The following is an 11,943-nucleotide window of genomic DNA, read 5'->3' on the forward strand; positions in this document are numbered from 1 at the left end:
AGCTCCTACTGCTAACCTCAGGAAATCTGCCAAGCTCTGCCTGTATTCTCCATCCTTGTGCCATGACCTAGATACTCTCTTAGACTATAAAGCTGGTGCCATCAGAGGGCTTACCTCATTTAATTCCCATCCCTTGGGGATTACTGTCTTTTGTTGCCTAATGTCCAATGTCATAAAAAATGTTTCATATATTTCATGTGTTTCTTATTTAAGGCAAGAGAGTATACTTGCTACTTTACCTGAAGCAAAGTCCCCCCAGGGGATCTTCTGAAAATTCCAAATCCCAGGCCACACACACAGACTAAGTAAACCACAATCTCTTGGGGTGGGACCCAGACTACAGTAATTGTCAAAGCTCCCCAAGTGACTCCAATGGGCACACAAGTTCAGGAACAGAAGAGTGGTATGTGATGGATGCTTTTTGCCATATACTCCTCTGTACCATTTGAACTTTGGGCATATGTATTGTTTACTCAAAATTAATAGAAATTATAAAAATATCATGAAAATACTACCCTGCCAATGAACAAAAAGAACTGCCGAACTAACATCAATACTTGGTAGATTTACTATAATGAATTGATAAAAATTGTCATTAACATGCTGATTTTTTAATATAGTAAATGCACTGAAGGTAGAGAGTAGTATATTGGAAATGTCATGGGCTTTAAAATCATTTATCAAATGGATGAATGGAGAGATGAGTAGGTGGACCACCTAGAACTATTTTTACATTCTAGTTTTGTTACTTCCTTAACCTCTCTTCATCTGTAAATTGAGAAGAATACTAGCCTTACAGGGCCACTAATCCAGCCAAAAAATATTTATTGAGTACTTATTATGAACAAGGCACTATTCTATAGCAGTAAGCAAACATAAAAATCCCTAACAGGGAAGGAGGCTCAAGAGGAGAGAGAGAGAGAGACATTAAGAAAAATATGAAGCACATTAGATAATGATAATAGTGCTATGGAAGAATAAAGCAGGGACTAGTGCTAAGAATGGTAACTATGGGGATTAAATATGATAAGGTATTTGCACCAGCCAAAACGGTGTCTGGCACATAGGAGGTATGTAGTAACCTATAAAAGTATACCTAAAGCAGGTAAAATATTTTATTTTCTTAGATTATATTTTTCTCCAATTTATCTACCCATCTGAATCATCTTAATTCAGAGCAATGAGATCCAAATTAGAGGATTCTTCTTGTTGACAGAACATTAAAGTCAGCAGAGAACTTGACTAGAGTGTTATTTGCAGTATTTAAAAAAAAATTAATGTTTTATTTATTTTTGAGAGACAGAGTGCAACCAGGGGAGGAACAGAGAGAGAGGAAGACACAGAATCTGAAACAGGTTTCAGGCTCTGAGCTGTCAGCACACAGCCCGACGTGGAGCTCAAACCCACAAACCGTGAGATCATGACCTGAGCCGATGTCGGATGCTTAACCCACTGAGCCACCCCGGCGCCCCTATCTGAAGTTCTTCTATAAAATTATACCTATCATAAAAGGTAAAATGTTAAGCTTAAGTGAGTCCATATCGCTTGTTTAAAAGTGTAACCTATTTTTAAATCTCTTGTACAGACCTGTTTAATCCTCTGAGTTAGACTTGTTGAAATGAAAATAGTTTATCATGTACTAAGAGGCACCAGTAAATATATTAAATGCAGAAGTTAATAGAAAAGGATAATTTGGCAGGACAGGGACCCTAATTAACCAATTTCCCAACTGTCACATATTTTAACTTTTATATGTCCACACTCTGGTAACGTTGGACCCCCACAACCTTAACAGCAGATGTCACTTACTCGAGGACTTATTTTACTACAATATTAGAGAGTTACTGTCTTTTGGGGTAACCTGGGCCATTAAGAAAATAGTCAAGTAAGCTTAGCAATCCTTAAAATTAAAACTATAACATACATTCAAGCTGATGTCCTTTTAGTCTGAGCCATGTGTCGTACAGTTAATATTTAAAATGAACATAGGTGGTTATTTTCACCAAGGAACTTGCTTCAAATACCCTAGAAAACATTTTCTCTTTGTGTAGTTAAAAGGAATGGCCATCGATAGGCCCATTATGGATGGTATATCTCTGAGGTATATTCCTCTCCCCATCCTATGCATATAAGCTGTTCTATCCAAGCATTTAAATTCAAAAACAAAATGCAGTATTTGTTTCTCTAAAAATATCCTTGCATAAAATCACTTAAACATCTTTCACATACACAACCTGATAAATCATTTCCCAAATAACATAATGAGTCACTGCCTTATAAAATACCTTGCTTTTCTATAAGAAGAACATTATATTCACTTTGTCCTTGGTAGATCACTAGTATCATTACTTATTTTCATCTCTAGGAGGGAGAAGAAAAAAGGATTTTATCGAAGTGATTTACTTGTGTCAGGCCTGGAAGTGAATGAAAGCAATGGCAGGTCTTATATAAAGGGTGCCATAATTGAATTATTGCCTTTTAAGTGATTGAAAACAGTGGTGCAATATCAGGGCCATCTCTTCGAAGATGTTACAAAGAGTAGACAGCCCCCATTCTTTATATCTAATCCCTGTTTCTAGCAGAATGAAAAGTGCAAAGAACCTGTTTAGGCCTAGAAGCCCTATTGCAAGGACTTCTAAAATACTGTACCCTGAAAAATAAGGGATGACTCACCTAATGGGTTAAGTGATTTAGATATCACAAGCTATGAGTGTCTTGTAATGCTCAGTTCTCTTATAGCCTAAAGAAAGAGACTGTAACTTTAGTGGGCTTCCTTTGGATCTAGTAGATAAATAAAATGGGTACCTTTACTGAAGTATCATTACCGGCCTTTCTAAAAATCTAACATTAAATTATTTTTCTAGGTAAGAGAAATACATTATCACTTTAGGTATCTCTAAAAGATCCCTTTTGACTATAATGTAACCATCAATCCCAAGAATAATATACATGTGAGAGGCACTATCATAGCCAGAAGGTGGGCAAGATAAAGGGTAGCTACAATGATGATGTTGATATCCTGCCAAAATGTTTGGACCTGTTTGAAGTCACTGTTTGTTCAAACCCCAAACAAGCAAAACCAAAGCACTCTATGAGTATTGGAACTGACTGCCCATCATCTACCTCTGAAACTAGAGTGCAAATTTCTCAAGGTTCAAAAAGCAAAACCTTCCTTTCTCCCTTACATTCTCCTTTGCACCACCACTATACTTAATATATTCTTCTTTTACTGTACTTTCTAGATTGATCACAATCACGTGCGTGCATGACTATCTCTACTACTGCACCGCTGGCCCTTGAACAAAGAGAGAATAATACTTAATCTAGGCAGTGGTTCTCAAATTTTAGTGTGTATTATGAACTGAATGTCTGTGTCCCCCTGAAAATTCACCTGTTGACATCTTAACTCCCAATTTGACGGAATTAGGAGGTGGGGCTTTCTGTGGCTTTCTGCTTTTCAGTCATGTGAGGACACACTGAGAAGATGGCTATGGCTGCTGACCCAGAGACCATACCTAGAGAACCACTGCCCTAATGTGGTGGTTACAAGTATGCTTGGTGGGAACCTGCTTAGCTTGAATCCTAGCTCTGCCACTTGCTAGCTGTGTGCTTGTGGGCAAATTACTTCACTTCTCCACACCTCAGTTTCCTCATCTGTAAAATGAGAATATTAATATGGTCTAGCTCTTAAGGTTATTATTAAGATTCAATGATTTAATACACATAGAGAACTTATATTGGTACCTGGGATATAATAAGAATTCAATAAATGTTTACAGATAAAAATAAATTCTTGTTGTTATTATTGGGTATCAAGATTGTGTGTTCCTAAAGCTGGTTACAGAGTCATAATCATTTTAGATGAAGTTAGGACTTCCAGTAGCTATAACTTGCCATGCTTCATTGAAGCCATCCTACACTATACATGTCAGGGAGAAAATTAAATATTATTTCAATTTATATTCTAACTTTCTCTCCTAAATACACACCTGGAAAAAAACTATGTTTAGGGAGAAAATGTCAAGTCCACTAAAATCAATTCCAATCTCTAAGAAATAAAATATTTAAAGTTGTTCTTGCTCCTCAATTTGTTCAAGCTTATATCGTCTTCCTGAGCCTTTGTAAATAAGTCCTTGTCACAAAGATTTTCCCAAAGATTTATGCAGATAATGTTATAAATTACTGGAAGACAATCTATCATCAATATCTGTAGCTTCCACAAAGTACTTAATAAATGAGAACTTTACATAATATAATTTAAGATGTATTATAAATGGTTAATTTTAATTTGAGAACTGAAATGTATAATACAATCCATTTTGGAAAAACAAAATAACTTTAATTTTTTAAAAAGCTTTTAGACTCCAGTTTATGATTATTTATTTCACTTAATCCTACTGGTTTTTCTTTTCAGTGGTAATATGCATTTCTGTTTTTATATCATCATTAGCAACTTAAGTAAGTAAACTGGACCAATGAAAAAACCCCCAAAACTATTATGCTTAGTTTCTAAGTCTTACGGCTGTGACAACTAGAAGAAAGGTCTCAAGCAAAGTACAGATCACTCACCTCTAAATAAACATTAGTAAATTGTGAGGCAGGGAACAAATATCCTTCATACACAGATACAAAATCACAAGCAGGTAAAAAACGAGGACAATTCACAGCTAAATGCCAATTGTGAATAACTCTGCGACTCTAACTACCTGAGTCACGGGTTTAACACTGCTTTATAAAAGAAATGCTTTCTCTTAGAAACTGTGGATAAATGAGTTAACGTTTTAAGGACAGAAACACCGCTTGATAGTTAGAGGAATTCCGTGGTAACTAGAAATTGAAAAAAATTAATTCTGTTAAAAGCCATCCCTTTTTTTTTTAATTTTTTAATGTTTATTTATTTTTGAGAGAGACAGAGACAGAATGTGAGTGGGTTAGGGGCAGAGAGAGAGGGAGACACAGAATCTGAAGCAGGCTCCAGGCTCTGAGCTGTCAGCACAGAGCCTGATGCGGGGCTCGAACTCACAAGCTGTGAGATCATGACCTGAGCTGAAATCAGACGCTCAACCGACTGAGCCACCCAGGCACTCCCATCCCTTCCTTTTTGAGATTGTTGTCAACAGATTATTTTACTTTATTCAACTAAGAGATTTTATTTGAAAGCAGACTTTAATCCAGTCACCAAAGAAAATCGCTTTCCTTTTATGCATTCAGGCTCTTCTACTAAGTCTCCTCATTGGAGATGACTTTTTTGTTTGTCTTAAATTCAAGTTAGTTAACATGCAAGTGTAGTCTTGGCTTCAGGAATAGAACCCAGTGATTCATCACTTATGTATAACACCCAGTGCTCATCCCAACAAGAGCTCTCCTTAATGCCCATCACAAATTTAGCCCATCCCCCCACCCACTTCCCAGCAACCCTCAGTTTGTTTTCCGTATTTAAGAGTCTCTTATAGTTTGCCTCCCGGTTTTTATCTTCTTTTTCCTTCCCTTCCCCTAAGATCATCTGTTGTGTTTCTTAAATTCCACATATGAGTGAAATCATATAACTGTTTCTTTCCTATGAAGCTGTGTGATTAGATTCCTCTGTATCTGGGCTTTGATTCCTTCTACAAAATGAGGGGGTCGTAGGGAACGAGGAGGCTGGATTAGATGATCTCTAAGATTCATATGGCTCTAACAATTTATGAATCCTTAAATATGTAAAAAGGAAAAATTAAAAACAGCCATTTTGAAAAAGTCCATTAGTTGTAAAGAACCCTGGGTTCTAACCCCAGATCTTCTACTAACTAACTGTGTGACCTGAGCAAATCACTTGCAGGCTCTGGGCCCTCGTCGCTTCGTTGGTGTAATGACAGATTAATTGGATGGCTCCCCAAATCATTCCAGCCCCAAAATACATACTTCCTAGAAAGCTAGGTTTAAGGTGGTTTTTTTTGGAAGTTCAACTGCAAAATGTCATGGCACACAGGTATGAATACAATTTAAAATATTTTTCTCATGTTTTATTCTGTGTTTAAGAAAGAATGAACTATATACCAATAATTAAAAATAAAGTCATTTTCATTTATAGAAGATTGGAGTATCATATGTTGTTCAACAGTCTCAGAGATAAAATTCAATTTTTAACTCTTTGATTCCTGTCTCTTCATTCTGAGCAACGTCATATTCCTGGGGCCTGTCCCTCTATGCAGAGGTGATACAGAGGTCCTCTGTCCTCCCCTACTGCAGAAGCCCTGGCCTGCTCTGTGGCTCCTGTGACTGAAAGTGGGCCCCAGGGGAACAGTGAAGGTCGCTGGGAGCAGGGGCAGATCCAAAGGGCAGAGACTATTGTTATTAGCTTTTGCCATTTACTATTTTTAGCATGTTTATTTGCAAGTATCTTGATATGCCGCTGCCGTCAATATCCAAGGAGGGTTTTTTGGATTTGTTTTGTTTTAGCAGGCTTCATTAAAATTCTGTTTCAGTTTTACTTCATTACAGACACTCTGGAGTGTGCCTTTTAAGAGTGTCCATAAGACTCAGGGATAGTTGTACTCGTGAAAGATTAAGGGAATTAGCAAACTTTATGAGCCATAACCAATTCTCTATTCAACTCAGCTGAAGTTTAATCTATTTATTTTCTTAGCTAGTATAGTCCCGTTCTCCCAATATACATATTTCTCTCCTTTGCCTAAATCTATTCTGTTGGTGTTCTCTAAAGACAGGATATGAGAGTGATATGAGAACTTACGTTGTTGGCTATCTGGGTAACAGCTATTAGGCTGAAGTAACCACTTCCAAAATGCCTGACTGCAGGAGCCCTGACTGTCACAGTTTTCTTTTTTCCAAAGCTAGCCCAAATGCTTAGAAGAAAGCCCACATACCAGCAGATATCCTAAGTAGGGGAAAGTGAAGACAGAGAGGAAACATGAACTAATTGCACAAAAGTATACTGCATTAGTCTTGTTCTAGACCAATCCTCAAGAAAAAGATAACTATTACATCCAAAATTCAAAGGTAGCGGAGGATTTTTAAAGAAATACTTCTACTATCCGACATCTGGAAAGAGTACGGAGCATGACATCCATTCCGCTCTACCACTGAGTCCGTCAAAACGGTGTGAGTGCCAGCTGTCTGGAGGGGACCCAGGATGTAGACACAGTCCTCACATTTCACTTCACCCGTGGATTGCCACCTCTCCGACTCTACAGTTATCAGCACTGCTTTTAATTCAAAAAGGATTCCACCGGGAAGCTTACAAGAATTCAGTGTAGGGAGAGTCTTGGATTATACACCAACGACTACTCCTGATAAGGAAGCATGAAGTACAAGAGGAGCAAATGAGTAAAGTTTCAAAGGACTGATACCACCTTCTTTCTGTTCCTTAACAACATCTATGAGTGAAGGAAACAGGGACACAAGTCCAGATAACCCTCTTCTGGGAAGTAGGGATGCCCCTCTGTCTTTTGATCAAGGACAATTAACAACAAAGGAAAAAGAAGGAAATCTTTTGGTCATTCCAGAAAAAAAGACTAAGTCATTTAAATGGACAGGAATATTAGATGGCCATGAGACTGTGAAAGTGACATTTTATATCAGGAGACAATAACAGCATAATTAAGATATGACAGGAAAGAAATGTGAGGCAAGGATTACCTACCAAATCAAACCGACTTTCACAAATAAAGGCCACACACTGTAATGTGCATGCAAAAGACAAGGAATATTGGCCCCACGAGCCTTTCTAGAGGAATCTAGTGGGAAAAAAGAGCTTCAGACAATCAAAATGACTGGGAAACACTGATATAAGATATATCAGTGGGCATTAAATCTATATTTACTTGAAGAACTAAGGTTAAGCCATAAAAAAGAATATGGGGGTGACTGGGTGGCTCAGTCGGTTAAGCATCTGACTTCAGCCCAGGTCATGATCTCATGGTTTGTGAGTGCAAGCCCTGCACTGGGCTCTGTGCTGACAGCTCAGGGCCTAGAGCCTACTTCAGATTCTGTGTCTCCTTCGCTTTCTGCTCCTCCTCTGCTCGTTCTCTCTCTCTCTCAAAAATAAATAAACTTAAAAAAAATTTAAAAATAAAAATAAATTTTAAAAATCTTTAATAAGTAAATAAAAAAGAATACATTGTGTAATGAATATATACTCTGACAAGGTAAATCAAGTATAATTCTCAAGAATGGGAGGAGAATGGGGAGGGAAGATGCTAAGTAGAATAAGTTTTAATTATTTATTAACTGAGATTAAAGGAATATTACTTCCAATGCTTAAAAATAGAGAAAATGAGGGGAAAAAATAAGTTACTAGTTAATTTCAATACTGCTTACAGTAGGGGACCTAGAGAAAATTAGAAAGGGGAGACTAGGAATTTTTTAAAAATATTAGTGTACAGGAAGACAAAATAAGAGCACAAACCTTCATAGTTATCAAAAAATTATAAAAAAGAAAGGTTGCTAATAAAATAGACCACATAGTAAAAGATTATTCACATAAAAGCCTCATTTATCTATTTAAATATAACAAAGCAATACAACTGAACTGAACTCCAATGTATTAATATGTATATCACATATATATTTTATACTCACATAGTATAGAGGTAGAAAATGTGTAGAGTATGTTAATATTTAAGAAAAGAAGGAAGTCAGGGCACCTGGGTGGCTTAGTCAGTTAAGCGTCTGACTCTTAATTTCGGCTCAGGTCATGATCTCACGGTTCCTGAGGTCAAGCCCTGGGTCAGGTTCTGCACTGACAGGGCAGAGCCTGCTTGGGATTCTGTCTCTCCCTCTCTCTCTGCCCCTCCCTTTCTCTCTCTCTCTCAAAATAAATATATAAACTTTAAACAAAAAAGAAAAAGAGGAAAAAATATAAATATGTATCTTCTTATAGTAAAAAACACAAAAAACAGTGTTTTTTTTTTTTAATGGTTACTTATAGTAGAAGGAAATAGGGTGGAAAGGATAGGATAGAATCTTGACACCTCTGAATAAGCCACATTCTGTAGATCTGTCTTGAAACTACGTAAATCATTTACTAAGTAATCGTGTAAGAAAATTACATTTTTAATTAAAAAAAACCCAGAAAATACAATAAAACAAACGAACCTAAATGTGTATCATTGGGTAGTAAGCATAACTACATAGAGGAATGATTCCAAGTGACTTCAAAATACTCTAGTAGTAAAATACGGAAAAGAAACTAAGCAAACAAGCTAAAAACAAACACCCGAGTAGAATCTACACTAAGGACACAAAGAACCACAACAAGAATTTTAGCTATTTTTAGGTGCCATGTTGTTGGAGGTATGTGATATGTGTATTGTGAGATCGCTGTGTATCTACACACTGTGAGATAAAGCACATGAGTAATGACAGAACAGTCTATCATTTCCCTCGTTAGTGAGAACTGGATTCTCAGCATGAGAGAAAAGATACAGGTGTAAGGTCAAAGAAGTTAACTAAAGCCTTATCACCCTGAATTTAAATGGAAAGTATTTGTTTGAACTCATGGTGGATTTTATCTTTTTTTTTTTTTTTAACATTCATTCATTTTCGAGAGACCGAGTGTGAGTGAGGGAGGGGCAGAGAGAGAGGGAAGACACAGAATCTGAAGCAGGCTCCAGGCTCCCCACTGTCAGCACAGAGCCTGATGTGGGGCTCAAGCCCACAAACTGTGAGATCATGACCTGAGCCGAAGTCGGGTGCTTAACCGACAGCCATCCAGGCGCTCTATGATTTTATCTTTAATGCCCACATGTGTGTGCACACACCCTTCAAACTGAAAGCATAAGTGGAAAGGTGGAGGCTCACATTTTACTTATTTGAAGTTTGAGTACCTGATTCTTACACATTTCAAATACATCATTTTGCCATTTTAAAATGTGAGTCTGAAAAATATTCAAAAAAATATTTTCTAATTCCCTAACAATAAACTGGATGAGGATGTGTTAGGAGTCTTTCTAACACCTGCTTTCCCAAAAGCCTTTTATACTGTTTTCTAAAGGCCCTGAAAGTTTCTGGTGCTTGGAGAGAAAAAAAAAAAAAAAAAAAAAAATCACAGCCTATTTTCCAGTTCTTCATCATAGCTGAGGTACAAAATTAGAAAATGGGTAACAATACCATAGGTGATTGAAATCTGCAGGAATTCTTAGAAAGTATGCATATCCAGGCTGTTACTTGGTTACCCTACTCTGTCATCTTTCTTCTGGCTTGAACTACACCTGCTAAAATGCCCCTGCGAGCACGTCTCAACCACCACCGCAAAGACAGGAAGGATAAGGTGTTGGCAGAGATCAGATCTCGCCAGTTTTGTCAACAGGCTCAAAGCGAAATTCTGAGTTGCTTCATTTCAGCCCACAGAGAGGAAACATCATCCTATGGACATAAAATTGCTGGGTAGGAGTTTTCCCCGCTGCTAATATTTCCACTGTCCCTTAAAGCTCTAAGCCGGGAATCCTCAAACTTTTTCTAAAAAAGCCAAACAGTAAATGTTTAAAGCTTCACATGCTTTATGGTCTCTGTCAGATATACCCAGCTCGGTCACTGTAGCATGAAAGCAGCCAAATGCAATACATGAACAGAAAAATGTGATTGTCCTCCAGTAAAACTTGATTTATAGACAACAAGACTTAATTTCATATTCTTTTGCATGTCACGAAGTATTATTTTTCTAATTTTTTCAACTACTGAAAAAGGTAAACCATTCTTACCTTGCGGCCTGTACCAAACAGGTGGCAGATAGCTGTTTGCCAACCCCTGCTCTAAGCCGCTTACCTGATGAGAGATAGGCCCCACTGACCCTGCACCACTTCTAATGAACACCTTACTGCCTCAGACACTCTACAAGCAAGCTGAGAGCTGTGTTAGGACCAAACATCACTTTCTTTTTGAAACTGTAAGTCATCACGAAAGACACAGAAATTGTCCACAAAATATGAGCCTCTTTAGCAAAGCTGCCAAAACATTGGTTGCTCTGTGGCTTGATGCAGATGAAACTTCCATCAATTCCCAGAATATCAGATTTGCAACTTTCCTGAAGTTTCCTTCCTCGTCTAAATTAATACAGTGGCTTTGAGCTCTGAGCGAAAAGGCCTGATTCCTTCTGGGCTTCTGTCCAAATTTCATGTGTTTGCAAGTTGTATTCAGTGCCAGGGGATTTTAAACTTATTTTATAGAGACTTTCAGTATGCATCCTGAATGAATAAGGTGAGATAAGCCTATGTATTTAATTCTCTGCCCCACTGACATGACTGAGAAAACAGGAAATCAGGTAGAATGCCAAATGCACGGTTTAGCCACAAACAGGAGAGGAGTGAGGGAAGCACCAAGCAGCGTGTCAGTCATCACTGGCAAGCTAGCTGGGGAGGGAATAAAGGGAAGTCCTCGGTCAGAGCTTCACCTAAACCCCACCTTGGAGCAGCAGAGATGAATGATAAAGCCAGGTCTGTGAACAGCTGACAAGGAGTGGATTCTCGCACTCTGGAGGCTAGGACTAAGGAATCCCAGAGCGAGGCTCTCAGCTAACCCGGGGTGGTTATCGTACACTGAACGCTGTGGGCCCATGGCCGTGGTTGGCTCTGCTCACTCTGACTCTGGAGGAGGGCTGCAAGGCTGCTCTGCCGGGCTGGTTGGAAGAGGTGCTAACTTCTAGCCGCTGAGGCAGACTGAGAGGGGAGCTCAGTCACTGCACGGTGAAAACTCCCTTTCCTACATTCCCTACCCCACCAATCCACCTGCCACAACTCCGTACCCCAAACAGAATAATTATACTTCCACAGTGGAAAAATTATAAAAAATTTAAATTATCACCCTATTCTTGGGTCTGTACCTGAAAGATTTAACAAAGATCCACATGCTTTTATTCAAAATTAATCTCAACTCCCTAACACTAAGCAATCAGATATCCCATTCTGTAGATGAGCTGGGGAAAAGTAATTGGACATTAACAAAACATTC

The 11,943-nt window shown here is 38.1% G+C and overlaps 1 protein-coding gene across 1 annotated transcript in view; it reads right to left on the reverse strand.

Annotated features, from left to right (window-relative positions):
• TBX20 (T-box transcription factor 20) overlaps positions 1–11,943 on the reverse strand; it is a 56,407-nt gene that overhangs the window by 9,950 nt on the left and 34,514 nt on the right. The window lies entirely within an intron of this gene.

The sequence above is a fragment of the Panthera leo genome, chromosome A2 (genome assembly GCF_018350215.1).
Source record: "Panthera leo isolate Ple1 chromosome A2, P.leo_Ple1_pat1.1, whole genome shotgun sequence".
In the NCBI taxonomy this organism is placed as follows: Eukaryota; Metazoa; Chordata; class Mammalia; order Carnivora; family Felidae; genus Panthera; species Panthera leo.